The 13394-nt window shown below is 30.1% G+C and overlaps 1 long non-coding RNA gene across 1 annotated transcript; it reads right to left on the reverse strand.

The window, feature by feature from the left end:
- Nucleotides 1-10929: 10929 nt before the first annotated feature.
- On the reverse strand, nt 10930-12110 carry LOC126550962 (uncharacterized). Its single transcript, XR_007605025.1, has 2 exons — nt 11785-12110; nt 10930-11172 (listed from the first exon to the last, which is right to left on the reverse strand). It is a non-coding gene; the product is annotated as an uncharacterized LOC126550962 (long non-coding RNA).
- Between the last annotated feature and the right edge of the window lie 1284 nt (nt 12111-13394).

The following is a 13394-nucleotide window of genomic DNA, read 5'->3' on the forward strand; positions in this document are numbered from 1 at the left end:
CGGTAAACGTATATTGGCGTGAATAGGCTGCACGCGATGAAGAGTATTTCAAACAAGATTCGTTTGTGGAAAAAAAAATTTGAAAATACTTACATACATACACGCGCACACGATGGATATTCTTCACATCACAGTATCACACGCGAATAATTCCGAACAAAAGTGACGCACTATTATGTTGTATTATATTATTTGTATGAAGGGGAGAAGTGCGGTCCGTCACATATTATATATTATGTATAATATAATATATACCTAAGTATGGCTGAGAGCGTAAAATATGTATTATTGTGTTTTTCAGTATATTTTGTGTGTGTATATATGGATGAGTTCAGAATTCGCTCCGATAATTCAAATTTTTCGAGTAAATAGACACTGAACGAGCAGAGGAAATACTTAAACCACAATAGGACAATATACATTATAATGTAAATCGATTGGAATCCATTTAATCTGTGGGGGGAGCTTCTTATGAATTTCTGCGATTTTATAACACACGTGCTACGACGCTACGTACTTGTAAGTATTTTGTATCGTATGATTGTGTAACCACATATAATAAGTAATGGCAAATTACTGCTTACATTGCTCACATCTTTCAAATTGTAAATAGTAAGTACAGAACTCATAGATACACATTGTACATGTGTGTATATGCATAATAATTATTTAGAATACATTCATTTAGTTCAGATTAATAATTATAAAATAATAAACTAATTTAGTTATGTAGGTAGACACTTTGTGTAATATATTGTTATTAACACTATTCATCCCGGCAAATTGAACGAGTTTAAAAGTACTAAAGGTACCTATATACTTTGTTCTACATATTCATTATTAATTTTCTTAAAATATAATTATCGTATAAATTTAACTTTAATGACATGTGTAGGTATATAAATAGTTCACTACAAAATAATAAATTTAAAATTTAATGAATGTGTTTAATAATATATTAATTAATATTTATTTCAATTATATATCTTTCAACACATTTCATGTGAATAAATTTAGTTGAATGGCGAATTTAGAATATAATGTACAAGTATTATTGTGGTGAGTCATAAATTATGCTGATTTTTGCTTGTTTTGGTAACATTAGCATAATACTATATTTACAGTTAACCCCAATTTAAAATCCACACATCAAAAACACTAATTGCATGCCTTTCATTAATGGGTAACGACTAAAATAAGAAAGTCTACTTTAAAGTTTTTTAAGGATATGATTAATTTTTAAATGTACAGAGGGTGAAAGTATCACATTAATCTGACACATTAAAATATAATTTTAATATCTCCATGATACGCTGTGTGTTTATATATATTGTTTAATTAATTACACTATTACAGTATTAACTATGTAATATGTCATTACACTATTTATAATATTCAACCAACAGAATATTATACAAGCAAAATAACTTAAAGTATACATAGTTTATATTGAACTGCCCTTGAGTAGTTGAGTATTTTAGAAATCACAGCCAATTCACTTTTTAGCATCCAAGGTTTTGTACATTTAAAATTGTTTAAGTTTGATATTTATTAATTTCGTAGAAAAGTATTAAAGTTAAAAATATACTATAGCATTAATGTTAAAATTTAGAAATAAGGAAGCATCATTCATCATACTGTTAAAATATAAAAAAAAACTAATATAATTTAAAATTGTTATCTATTAGAATGTTACGAGTTTTTTTTTACTTGTTACCGATATTTTACAAAATTATAAATTTTTGTACTCATACTGTATAGATATGGTAATATTGATCACTATAATTGAATAATTCATTTTGTAATTACTAATAAATGTGGAGTACTAACAATTATCAGTAGGTACTTTAGGTAAAAAACGTATCAATTCCTAAGAAATTGAATACCTTAATCGACTTAATCTAACATAATAATACATAACTAAAACATCTATTATATACCTATATAGTATATATTTTAAATAATCATGTAAGATTAAAATGTTTGCATTTCGTGTATTGATATACATATTAATATAATAAAATAGGGTAAGTAAATATACTAAATAGAAAATACCTACCTACCTGCCACTGTAATGGATGAGTTATAAATTTGAATTCAATGTTAAATCGTCTACGAAAAACAATTCTGCGCCGAAATGGGTTGTTTGCCAATATTACTAAGGATAACTTATTGTATATTTATATTTTATAATGCTATATAATGTTATTAGTAATCTTTTTAATAAGTAATAATACGGTAGGTATAATATGTTAATTGCACAGTTATTGCCAACAAAAAAAAAAAAAAAAACGCACACATTATATAATAATAATTATAATAATATTATTGCATATAATATTACTATAAGTTGTTATTGACGTATTATAGGTCAACGCAATATTATACACGCACCGTATAACTAAAATAATTTGTTAATTACATGCTGTTGCGAAGAGCGATTGAAGAAAAACTACGTTCATTTAGCATCCAAAAAATTGATAAACGACAAGTTACAAAAAATGTCTTATTACGTAATATATCTGCCTATGGTCTATAAAACGTGTCATTGTAGTCGTTTAATCGGTATGAAAAAGTTCGTCAAAAAAACTAATATGAAAGTTTAAAATTAATTAATCACAATAAAATAATAAACTAAGAAAATTACACTATAAATTTATTTTAATAAAACAATAATATCGTTTTATTCGTTTAAACATCCATTTCGTCGTCAAAATTTAAACTTGAAAAATCCATAAAAGAAATGGTGTGTATATGTATTTTTTGATGTTTTAAACCATTACTCAGACCATACGAAATGAAAATTTAATTAGTATACTTTATACGCACGCAAAGACGAAATACTGTTATCCAAACTCGCGACGTTTACCAAAAGATTGTTGGCGGAGCTGCAACGGTAGGTTTTTTGTATAAGTATATACATAACGATTTCAAAGCGACATTTTTATATAAAAACTGTTCATCACCATGGGTGGTAGAGAAATTTCATAAATGGCACAAATCCCCGGACACAGAGTTTACGGGTGAGAAACCGTACATAATAATATATTGTATGACGATAATAATATATATATTCTATTCATCGATATTATAATATGTACATAATAATGAATTTGTGGAAAAATCGAAAAGGAAGTCACATGCCTCGTGTAATCGTAAATTATATCGCCTCCTATATACCCGTATAATACGAGCACGACAAGAATTGAATAGTACATACAATACGAACATATATTATATTATATACGAAATTCGCCCTACAAAAGAAGCGCTTCGAGTCAGACTTTATACTATATTCTATATTACATTATTGCATATTATATAATATACGCGAACCGCTTGCAATGTTTATTCTCTTTTCTCTCGATGTATATACTACGTCCGAAACGTCCATTGTGCGTCCGAATTTAGCACGATAATATAAAGTATAATAATGTATAATAAAACGACAATGCGAGCGCATATCGCCCAAATATACATTTTTTTTTTTTTTGACCGACAACGCGCTGTCCGGCTGTGGGACTCCAGGCCTCGGGAACTGCAGGCTAGCGACGACGGAAACCTAACCGCGGATCCGGTAAACCAATACGTGATAATATTATATTAGTGTACGATCCGACAATTTCGTGTTTGATTGGCGTACCTATGACTATGGGTGGCCATCTGCACTCTTCGGATGTACGTGTATATTATACACCGACGAAACTATAATACGGGCATAATATATATATTATAATATGTAACAAATCCGATAGCTAACGGTAAGCCCGATATACTATTTATAAACAAACGAAATAATAAAAAAAAATACGTACATATATATAGGTAATATAGGAAAAAAGTAGCGAATTAACACGCAGGACGTTTACCGTTGGACACTATATAGGTGTATTATAATTAAACAGAATATACTGAGCGCGACGAATTTCGATCGACAGCTATATATGATGTCATCTACTGCACGGTTATCATCATCATCAATCATCGTAAATAGACGGCGGAACCGCACGTTTCGTAATATCGTAAAAGTTTAAAATTATATATATATATATATATAATAATAATTATTATTATTATAAATGAGTCTTTCTACAAAAGACGACGCCGATCACGAGAGATCGTCCGAGAATCTCATCATCGTCTTGCGCTGTTGTATACTTATACTATTATGTTGTATACCTACGACGTGACACATGCGCTTGTGACGTGTGTTTATGTGTGTGTGTGTGAAGTTAATATATATAATACGATTATAAAAACACGCGACAACAATAAAGACTAGAACGCTTTTATGACGTACGATGGACAATAATATATTATAGACTCGAAGACGATTGTGCCGATCGGCTAACGGGTATTTCACTGCAGCATGTTTGTACACGCGTAAACGGGGACTCATTCCGAATAGCGTTCACGTCTTGTAAAATTTGTCGTCGTTCGCTATTATTGTCGAGATGATTTACCGCGCATCACGAATTCTTCGGATGATTTGGTCCATAACACGATAATGGCTGTCCTGCGGACTTGACGATTTCGACTTCGCATCGTGCACGCACGCAATCGTGTCGAACTATGATATTTTGTTCCTATAGGTACATAGCAGCGGAAGCTCCCCGTTTGAAAATATATAAAAGGCGCTTGCCGCTTTTCCACGCCTGCTTGTGGTATACTGCAATAATAATATTACAAAAACAAAAATTTCAAGTAGAGGGCAGAAGGACGAATCTCACGTAACTACCCGTTTTTCGCGAAATCGTAGAACAATAATAATTAGTGTATCGGCCGCTATTGGCAATCTAGTTTTAAAGTATGGACTTTTATGGTATATAGACTAATACACTAAAATAAGGTCCATGGCTAAAATACCGGTTTAGAACCCATCGATGTCAAGACCATGGTCAAATACGTATGTGCAGAAAATTTGACTAACAAAGGTCTATTATGCTGTGGTCACACGGGATTGCCGGGAAATTTAAATTACACTGGAACTGATTCAGACACTCAATGGCCGATACAATAAGTGAACAACTACTGCTGCACTTTCTCGTGACTTTAATACACTATTTGGACTGGCAAGGCCATGGTCCGTTCGCTTGTCAATAATAATACAACACAAAGTCATTTGCTTAATAATACTCGTACATATCGTTATGTATATAATTTAATTTCTATAATTAATGTCTTTGCGATGTTTTTGTAGAATTAATTTTTTTATGGTTATAAATGTTATGTTCATCATACTGAAAAATTAATGATTCCGAATATCTACTTTTAAAATAAGTAAAAAAAATAATATAAGTATTTATAACGAAATATATGTAAATTTAAGTGTGTGATTTGAAGATTTTATTATAATTCACTGTCAATTTATCACATTTCCATGAAAAAAATCTTAATATTATAAACATATTACCAACTTTCCCATCAATATATATATATCCGAAGAAAAAATTAGAATGTTCAATGTTTTTAATTGGTTTATATATTAATAATAAATAGTAATATGTATTACGTAAAGTAAAAAATAATAAAGTTTAAGAATTCTCTATAAAAACTAAAAATATTTAGTAAATCCTAACTGGCTAACTATACCTTTTATGGATTATATTGCAGTATTGCGCTCAGTTTTATTCACTCCATTATTTCGTATCATAATCTTCAATTTGCTTTAACACACCCTTATGATATATTGTTTGTAGGGCGATGGACGAGGGATATTATAGAAGGTATTATATAAAATATTTTACACATGCAGTTCTCATCTTTAAAAGTGTAATATGCATCATATAAACTAAACACCTGGTTTTAACGATTGAAAATGTGACCAATGCACGCTGCGTGTTCAATTTGGAACACCTATTATGAAATGATGTCAAATAGCCGCCAAGGACAAACCGAACAAATGTGTTCTTTATAGATTTTATGTACACCAGAGTTTAGAGGTGTGGTATTTTATTCATACGACATATTTAGATGCGTATGCGTAACAATATTGTATAAAATTGAATTCAAATAAATCACTCACTCGGCGTGGCTTTGTAAACTGTGGGAAATATGTTAATTGAAAAAAAATAAACCACTAACCCATTTATAAGCCGTAGTAACTGATAATCATAAGGATGATATAAAAATCTTGTCCAAGAGTATGTTTCCAATTACGGATCATGAAATAAAGAGTTCAGTTTTCTTTTCAAACAATTAATCAAACATAGCAATAATATTCGTAAATGAGCGCAAAATTAAAACATAAGTTTTTGACTGTTTTCACCAACTCTTCAATTATTTAGAAGTAGATTGGAACGAATTATTTTGTCATTTCGTTCTAGCAAACTGCATCGACTATATTATATATGTAACAGACCAGAACATTTTTTAATTAAAAAAAAAAATAATAGGTAGGTACCATATTTCTCGTGGTATCTTCATTTCAAAATATCGGCCCTCTGATTTTAAATCTTGAATCAAACATGAATTTTGATTTCTACAATATTAACACGAGTATATAAGCATAAAATTATTTCATATTAATCAATTTTGTCTTTTAAAATTTTAAGAGGCGATGAGGTACAAAAAATTACGAGCCAAAACAGCAGTCGGTCTTTACAATATGTAATAATGTTTACTCACAATATAATAATATGTTCTGGACAAAAGGCACATACACCCATGGCACTTGTTGGTTCATAGTTAATTATATTTGTATTGTGATGAAATAATAATGAATAACTCATTTTTCTTTCTCTTTTTTTGTATAACATAATATACTTTTTTGTCGTCCGATGAAGAGCCATCACCTCATCTGTTCGTATTAGACCATCCAGACTGCAGTGATTCCAATATAAATAATATAATACAGTATATTATATAATTTTATGTTGTCGTGCACGAGGGATTTGTATAGTAGTTGTTGCTGTAGGTAACGAAAAGGAGGTGAAAAGGAACCACTGAGAACCCTTTAAGTACAATAATCGAAACACAATGGACGGAGGTTTTCAATGCAATGTAGCACCCCTTTCATCAGGATGACGAGGATCTACATCTCATCGACAAACCGGTTGATTGACTATATGTATTATACAATACATATAACGTCGACGTCGAAATGAAAAATGTTATTAGGTTGACTGTTGATTATTGCTGATGGTCTTCATTCGATGTATAATGAAGCCATACTTTATTAAATAATATAATACACTTTACATCCTATATTATTTTTTACTGTTTAGACTATTGCAAGTACCTTATACCTTATACTTTTTATATTTATATATGTACAATATATTATGTAATTATTAATGTCAATATTGAATTCGAAACCCGAAATAACTATTAATGCATATAGTATTGGTAATTTGTTATCTGCCAATGTACCTTTTTTTCTTTATTCGATTTTAAGTAACTGTATATGAAGGAAAACCGGGTAAGAAATACTTTCCCTGTGCTGCATCATTTATACCATTTTACTTAATCTACCTAACTTAACCTTTCCAGCATGACATTGATAGGTCATATAACCGGGTGTAACATAATTGCGCTCTAATAATTAACACGATTACCTTAAAAATATAGTCATATAAGTACAGTATTAATATTTTTAACCAAGACAACGATATAATTTTGTAGTCAATCCTAAGCCTATGCAATTGGGAAGGAAAATTGTGAAAAGGATAAAAAATATAGGTACGAAAAATGTTTATAATTCCATGTGTTTATACAGTCGAACTTGGTTAACTCAAACTTTTAACTTCGACTTCGATAGTTAACCAAGTCCAACTCTATTTTTAAATATAGTGTAATGGAAAGTTGTTATATAGAAATCGATACCTATATTACAGGCTCGAGCACAATCATGGTGAGATTTTGCAAGTAAAAAGGTAAAACGGGCTCAATCGTGCTAATTACTAGAGCTGCACAATCGTGTTGTGTTTTTCTGATGTAAAAAGGTAGAGCAGACAAATTCGTGTTTCACCGTCACCGCATGTAAGTATGTAACTATCAGCCATCGCCGATAGCCTATCAGACATTGATTGCTTTACAGTTTACATTAAGTGTGTAGGCTGAACATAGAATTAATGAAAGTAATACTATAATGGTTCCTGTTTCAAACCTCAGTTATGATACCATAGGAAAAAAAATAAAAATTTGAGTGCTTAGTCTACTCGGAATACTGTAATCTACTAACCGTGAAATAAAAACATATAAAAATATAAAAAACTTGGTTATTGATGGAAAAAAACATTACTGTAGAGTTTTTTTTTAATTTAACCAATTTACGTTATCGTAGATTGTCATATGTCACAATCACATTTATCGGCATACGTTTTGGTATACTTTTAATCTTTATAGTATTAATAGTATCTGTTGTGACTTATAAGTATTGTGAGTATTGACTATCGAATGGTAGGTCATGTACTTTAGACAGACAAGTACAGTAAACTACGGCAGACTCGATAGATTTAACCAAGTTATAGAAATCTCGAATTATAGATTATATTTATAGTTAGCTACTATTATAAAATGGTTAAAAAATAATGTGATAATATCGAGAAAAACCCGTTTTAAAGGATATCGAATGGTACTTGTGATAACCTAACCTTAACTTCAATCTTGGTATTAAAAATTGAAATTCTGAACTTACTTGCATCGAAGACATTTTCGTTTATAAACTCCAAACATAGTGTACTGACGTAACGCAGCTTTATTTGAATCCATTAAATTTTATTTTATTCTTTACGCATCAAAATCTTTTCATAATCTCCACTATCTGTTTATATTATCGAAATAGGATCCCCGAGGTGTGTTTAATGGCCATCTCCCACGTGGGTGGCGCCAATACCTTATAACATATGAGCGCAGTCACAAGAAGAGTACAGTTAAATATATATTACTTGCAGAAATCAGAAAATCACTCTCCAATAATCCATATTCCATATTGTATTTTGCGCAATATCTGTTAACAGTTCACACTACAGTTAGATATATTTTTTACAGTAAATTAACGTTACACTGATGATTCGATTATAAATAACAAAAGTAAATTATAAAATTTACAAACTTTAATATTGTTATGAATTAGGTAGCCAAATAAACAAAACAGAAATACTTATTGCTTAAATAACAATAAAAAAATTTAATTCAAACATACTATTATTAATAATAATAAAATTTAAAGTATTAACTAATATTTAAGTAAATATTATTATTAATAAAACCATTTTTAACGATATTATAATACCTTATTTCAAATATGTTTACCACGTGGAACTATATACCTTTTTCAAGGAACACAACTTATTCATAAACAGATGACGTATCGAGCGTATATGTAAAACGCAAGTCACAAGCAGTATTCTTTTGACACGTAAAGCTTAGGTGGTTATCGGTGATTTGTTTTTACTATTATAAGGATTAGGTATAATAGATATCATACAAAATCTTATTACGAATACTGTTGATTTTTCAAAACGATTGTTTAACTAATACGTCCTTTTTTCCCGACAACGATGATTTACGTCCTTTTACGCAGATCCACAAAAAGTTCGTCGCTTCAACGGTGTGTCCCACGCTCCAGCGACGACCGAATTCGTTTTCGAAATCTCTTCGTCGACACGCGACATTATTACTTTTGGAGTTCTCTTATATAACAAAAATTATTGTTAAAATATAATAATGTTATGTACGAAGACACAAGTTCAACAAACTCGCAAGCCGGCGTCGTCGCTGTCGTCGTCTCCGAGGACGCTTATAACAATAATGTTACACACGTCATTTGTATAATAATAATAATAAAATATTATAATGTTGTTCGCTATATTATTCATTATACATACATAGGTAGTGTATGTTATACAGACGCGCGCGCTCATACGTGGTCACACAATAGGAGACGTCTTTGTACAAACAAATTGCTAGTTTTCCACGTATACCGATATATTCAATACATAATAACAACAATATACCAATAATAATAATAATAATAATAATATTATTATAAGCTATCTATAAAGACACACGCGGCTGCTACCGGGCCAGCCAGCAGACGATCGCATCATATAATAATATCATCGTGATCGTATTATAATATAATATAATGACATGTATGCACGCACAATACACACACACTACCTACCGAATACATATTAACTAGGCAGGTATTATAGGTGTACCTAATAAGGCTATAAATATATTCTATATATATACACATTATTATAATATGTATATGTACAAGCGGTATATTATAATAATATTATCATTATACGATAGGTACGTCGTACCCACGGGAGGCTGCAGGTATCATCGATGCAGCTACTGTCTGTGCACGGTCGACGAATTATTTGAACGAAGCTTCTGAGATGAACACTGCGAACGGCTTGTTATTTGGACTATAGTCTTTTATTATATTGTAGGTAGGTGGTATGTGTGTGTGTATAATATAATAATATAAATTCAAGACTGCAGCGTGCTACGCGCGTACATAGACACTTTTAATACATTTTATATACATGTATCGATAAGACGGCGATGGTATACACACAATATATATAATATATACATGTGTACACAATATTTGTATTGTTATATTATATTTTCTATAGGGTTTATACCTACGCGCGAACGCGAGAAAAAAAACCGTGTAATCGTCGTCTGACGAGACGTCCGATGAGAACCGTAGACGATCGTGACTTATCGAAATAATACGAGTGTATGCGCGGTACAGAGAAGAACACGACGCAACGCCGAGCCCCAGTTGCAGTCACGAGTTTTGTACTCGTGTATGTATATCATGTATATATTATATTATATTATATTTATGCGTAAGTATGATATTTTAATAACCGACACACTAATCACTATTACACATGGCTCCCTCGTACTATGCATATTATCAGTATTGGTATATAGGTATAGACGTATAGTACACACACAATATAATATGTAAAACTGCTATATCTGCCGCTACTCGATTTGTATTTATCATTTATTTTTTTTTTTTATGTATATTTCTTATAATTTAACGTACTAGGTTTACATCGACGCATGTTTTATCGCGATATAACGCGCTTCTTCGACTTGTCGACTGTATGTTTCCTATAATTGACGTCAGCTGATTGTTTGGCGGTTCGACTGGAATCGGTGACTCTTTCGAAATGGAGGTTCTGCAATTTCCCCTGTCTTTTACACAAACAAACATAAATATAAATTATTTTTACACATTACACGGCCCGCGTGATGTTTTAGTGTATTACCTATCCCGCATTATACGCGACCGTATTATACTTGTCACACGCCTTAATTTAACCCGCAACTAAATTCTGAGTTTTGAGAAGCTGACCGAATAAAAACGTGTGAAAAATATAAATCATACAGTAGGTCAGGGGTCTCCAACCTACGGTCCGCGAGCCGGATTCGGCCCGCCAAGCTTTTTGCATTGTCCCACCAAGCTAATTAATGTTTTGAAATATAAAACAAATTTTGAATTGTAAAATAAAAAATTATATAAATAAACATACATTTTTAAAATAAATCTTAACTATTCTTATTTATTCCTCAATTTCATAACCTATCTATTCCTAGATAGACAACAATTTTTTTTTTTTTTAGACAACACATTTCTTAAAATTTTGGCCCACGATGCCAAAGCGTATACCAAATTTGGTCCACCGTAAAAAAATGTTGGAGACCCCTGCAGTAGGTTATGCAGTTAGAATATTTTGTCTATAACATTGTACAAGTGCACAATAGTCTTTCTATCGTGCTTTATGGGGCTGTAATTTTATTTTGTACCTTTCCACCAATCGTTCTTTCTTCGTTTTTGCAAAACTGGCCACCGCCATCGTACAAATACAAAATACGACGACAACGCAACACAATAACATACGCATCAGCATCATACGAATCAACGTGTAAACATATAATCCAATAATAATTATATAGAGCAATACTACTCAGCGGCACGATCAGCGACGATTTTTATACAATCGTCAAACACCAAACGATTTCACAGTCAACAACAACAACAACAACTTATTTTATTATTATTAATTTTGTGTAAGCGACCAGAACAATATTTTTTTTGCACACGATACTGTATTTGCACTAGTCTTTCAATAATAATAATAAGTTACATAGAAATTTGGTGTATAATGTGTTGCCTATACGACTATATTATACTTTGCCAATTTGTTGTATTTAATAACACAATAAATTAATTTCCGATAACACTTCCAAATATACATTTAAATTCGTCGAGAAGTTAACGTGAAATCAATATTTTTAATTTTAAAGTTAAATTTATTTTATAGTTCATATTATTATAAAAAAAAATACAAAATAGATTTAATTAAAAATTTGTTTCCGTCAAAAAATATTTTTGTTTGCTTTATCGCGTTTATTTTGAAAAATAATGAGAATTTTTATTTAAAGTAACAAAGATTCAATTTTCTATCAGAAACCACACTTAACATTAAAAATCTACACATTTTTTCAACTACCTACTTAACATGTATATTTTCATAAGCACGTATATTGTAAAACCAATAGGTATATCATCGTTCTGATAAAAATCTAAAATTCTTAATGTTCACAATTCAAAAATTAATTTTAAAGTATTTAAAGATCAAAGAAAATGGGAATATTGTCTATCTAACATAAATTTCATGATAAATTCAAATACATTTTAAGAAATTATGTACGTATTATGACTATAGGATAGACTACGGTATGGTTCATGATCGTATTAAGGGGAGGAGAGGTCGAATTCAACCTCACAATTCCCCCCTCCCATAGAAATGTATTCAAAATATTCTAAGAGTTTTCATTAATATAGTTTTTGTAAATAATTTGATCCCTCAGTCTAAAAAAATTTATGTTATATACGGTCATCGAACAATTGACACACGTAAAATATATAATGGCTATTTTGATAAAAACTACAGCTGGGTGTAAATCATAAACCATAAATCGTATTCAGACTATTAATGTTAAAAGTTAAAAAGTATTATGTTTTATCTTATTTTGACGTGAATACGTGATATTATTTACTATAAAATACACATATACGAGTATTATAGTTATATACATATTATCATATAAACTTGTTGACGTAAAATGAATTAAAATTGATTGTAAACAATGTATTCATATATTATTATTATATAATAATACATAATACTGTGAGATATCATATAATTTTTTAAATCTATATAATATTAGAAATTAGTTTTCAAAATGTCGTAAATATCTATTGAGATAAAAAATCAAATTCTTACTAAAAACTGAGCTTTAATTTGTTCAACTTTTTTGAATTTTTTTGATCATTTGTTACTTTATTAAAAGTTATTAATTTAACAATCCACTTAAATCGTAGTACAGTTATTGTTTTTTAAATTTAGTGT

The sequence above is a fragment of the Aphis gossypii genome, chromosome 3, assembly GCF_020184175.1.
Source record: "Aphis gossypii isolate Hap1 chromosome 3, ASM2018417v2, whole genome shotgun sequence".
Lineage (NCBI taxonomy): Eukaryota > Metazoa > Arthropoda > Insecta > Hemiptera > Aphididae > Aphis > Aphis gossypii.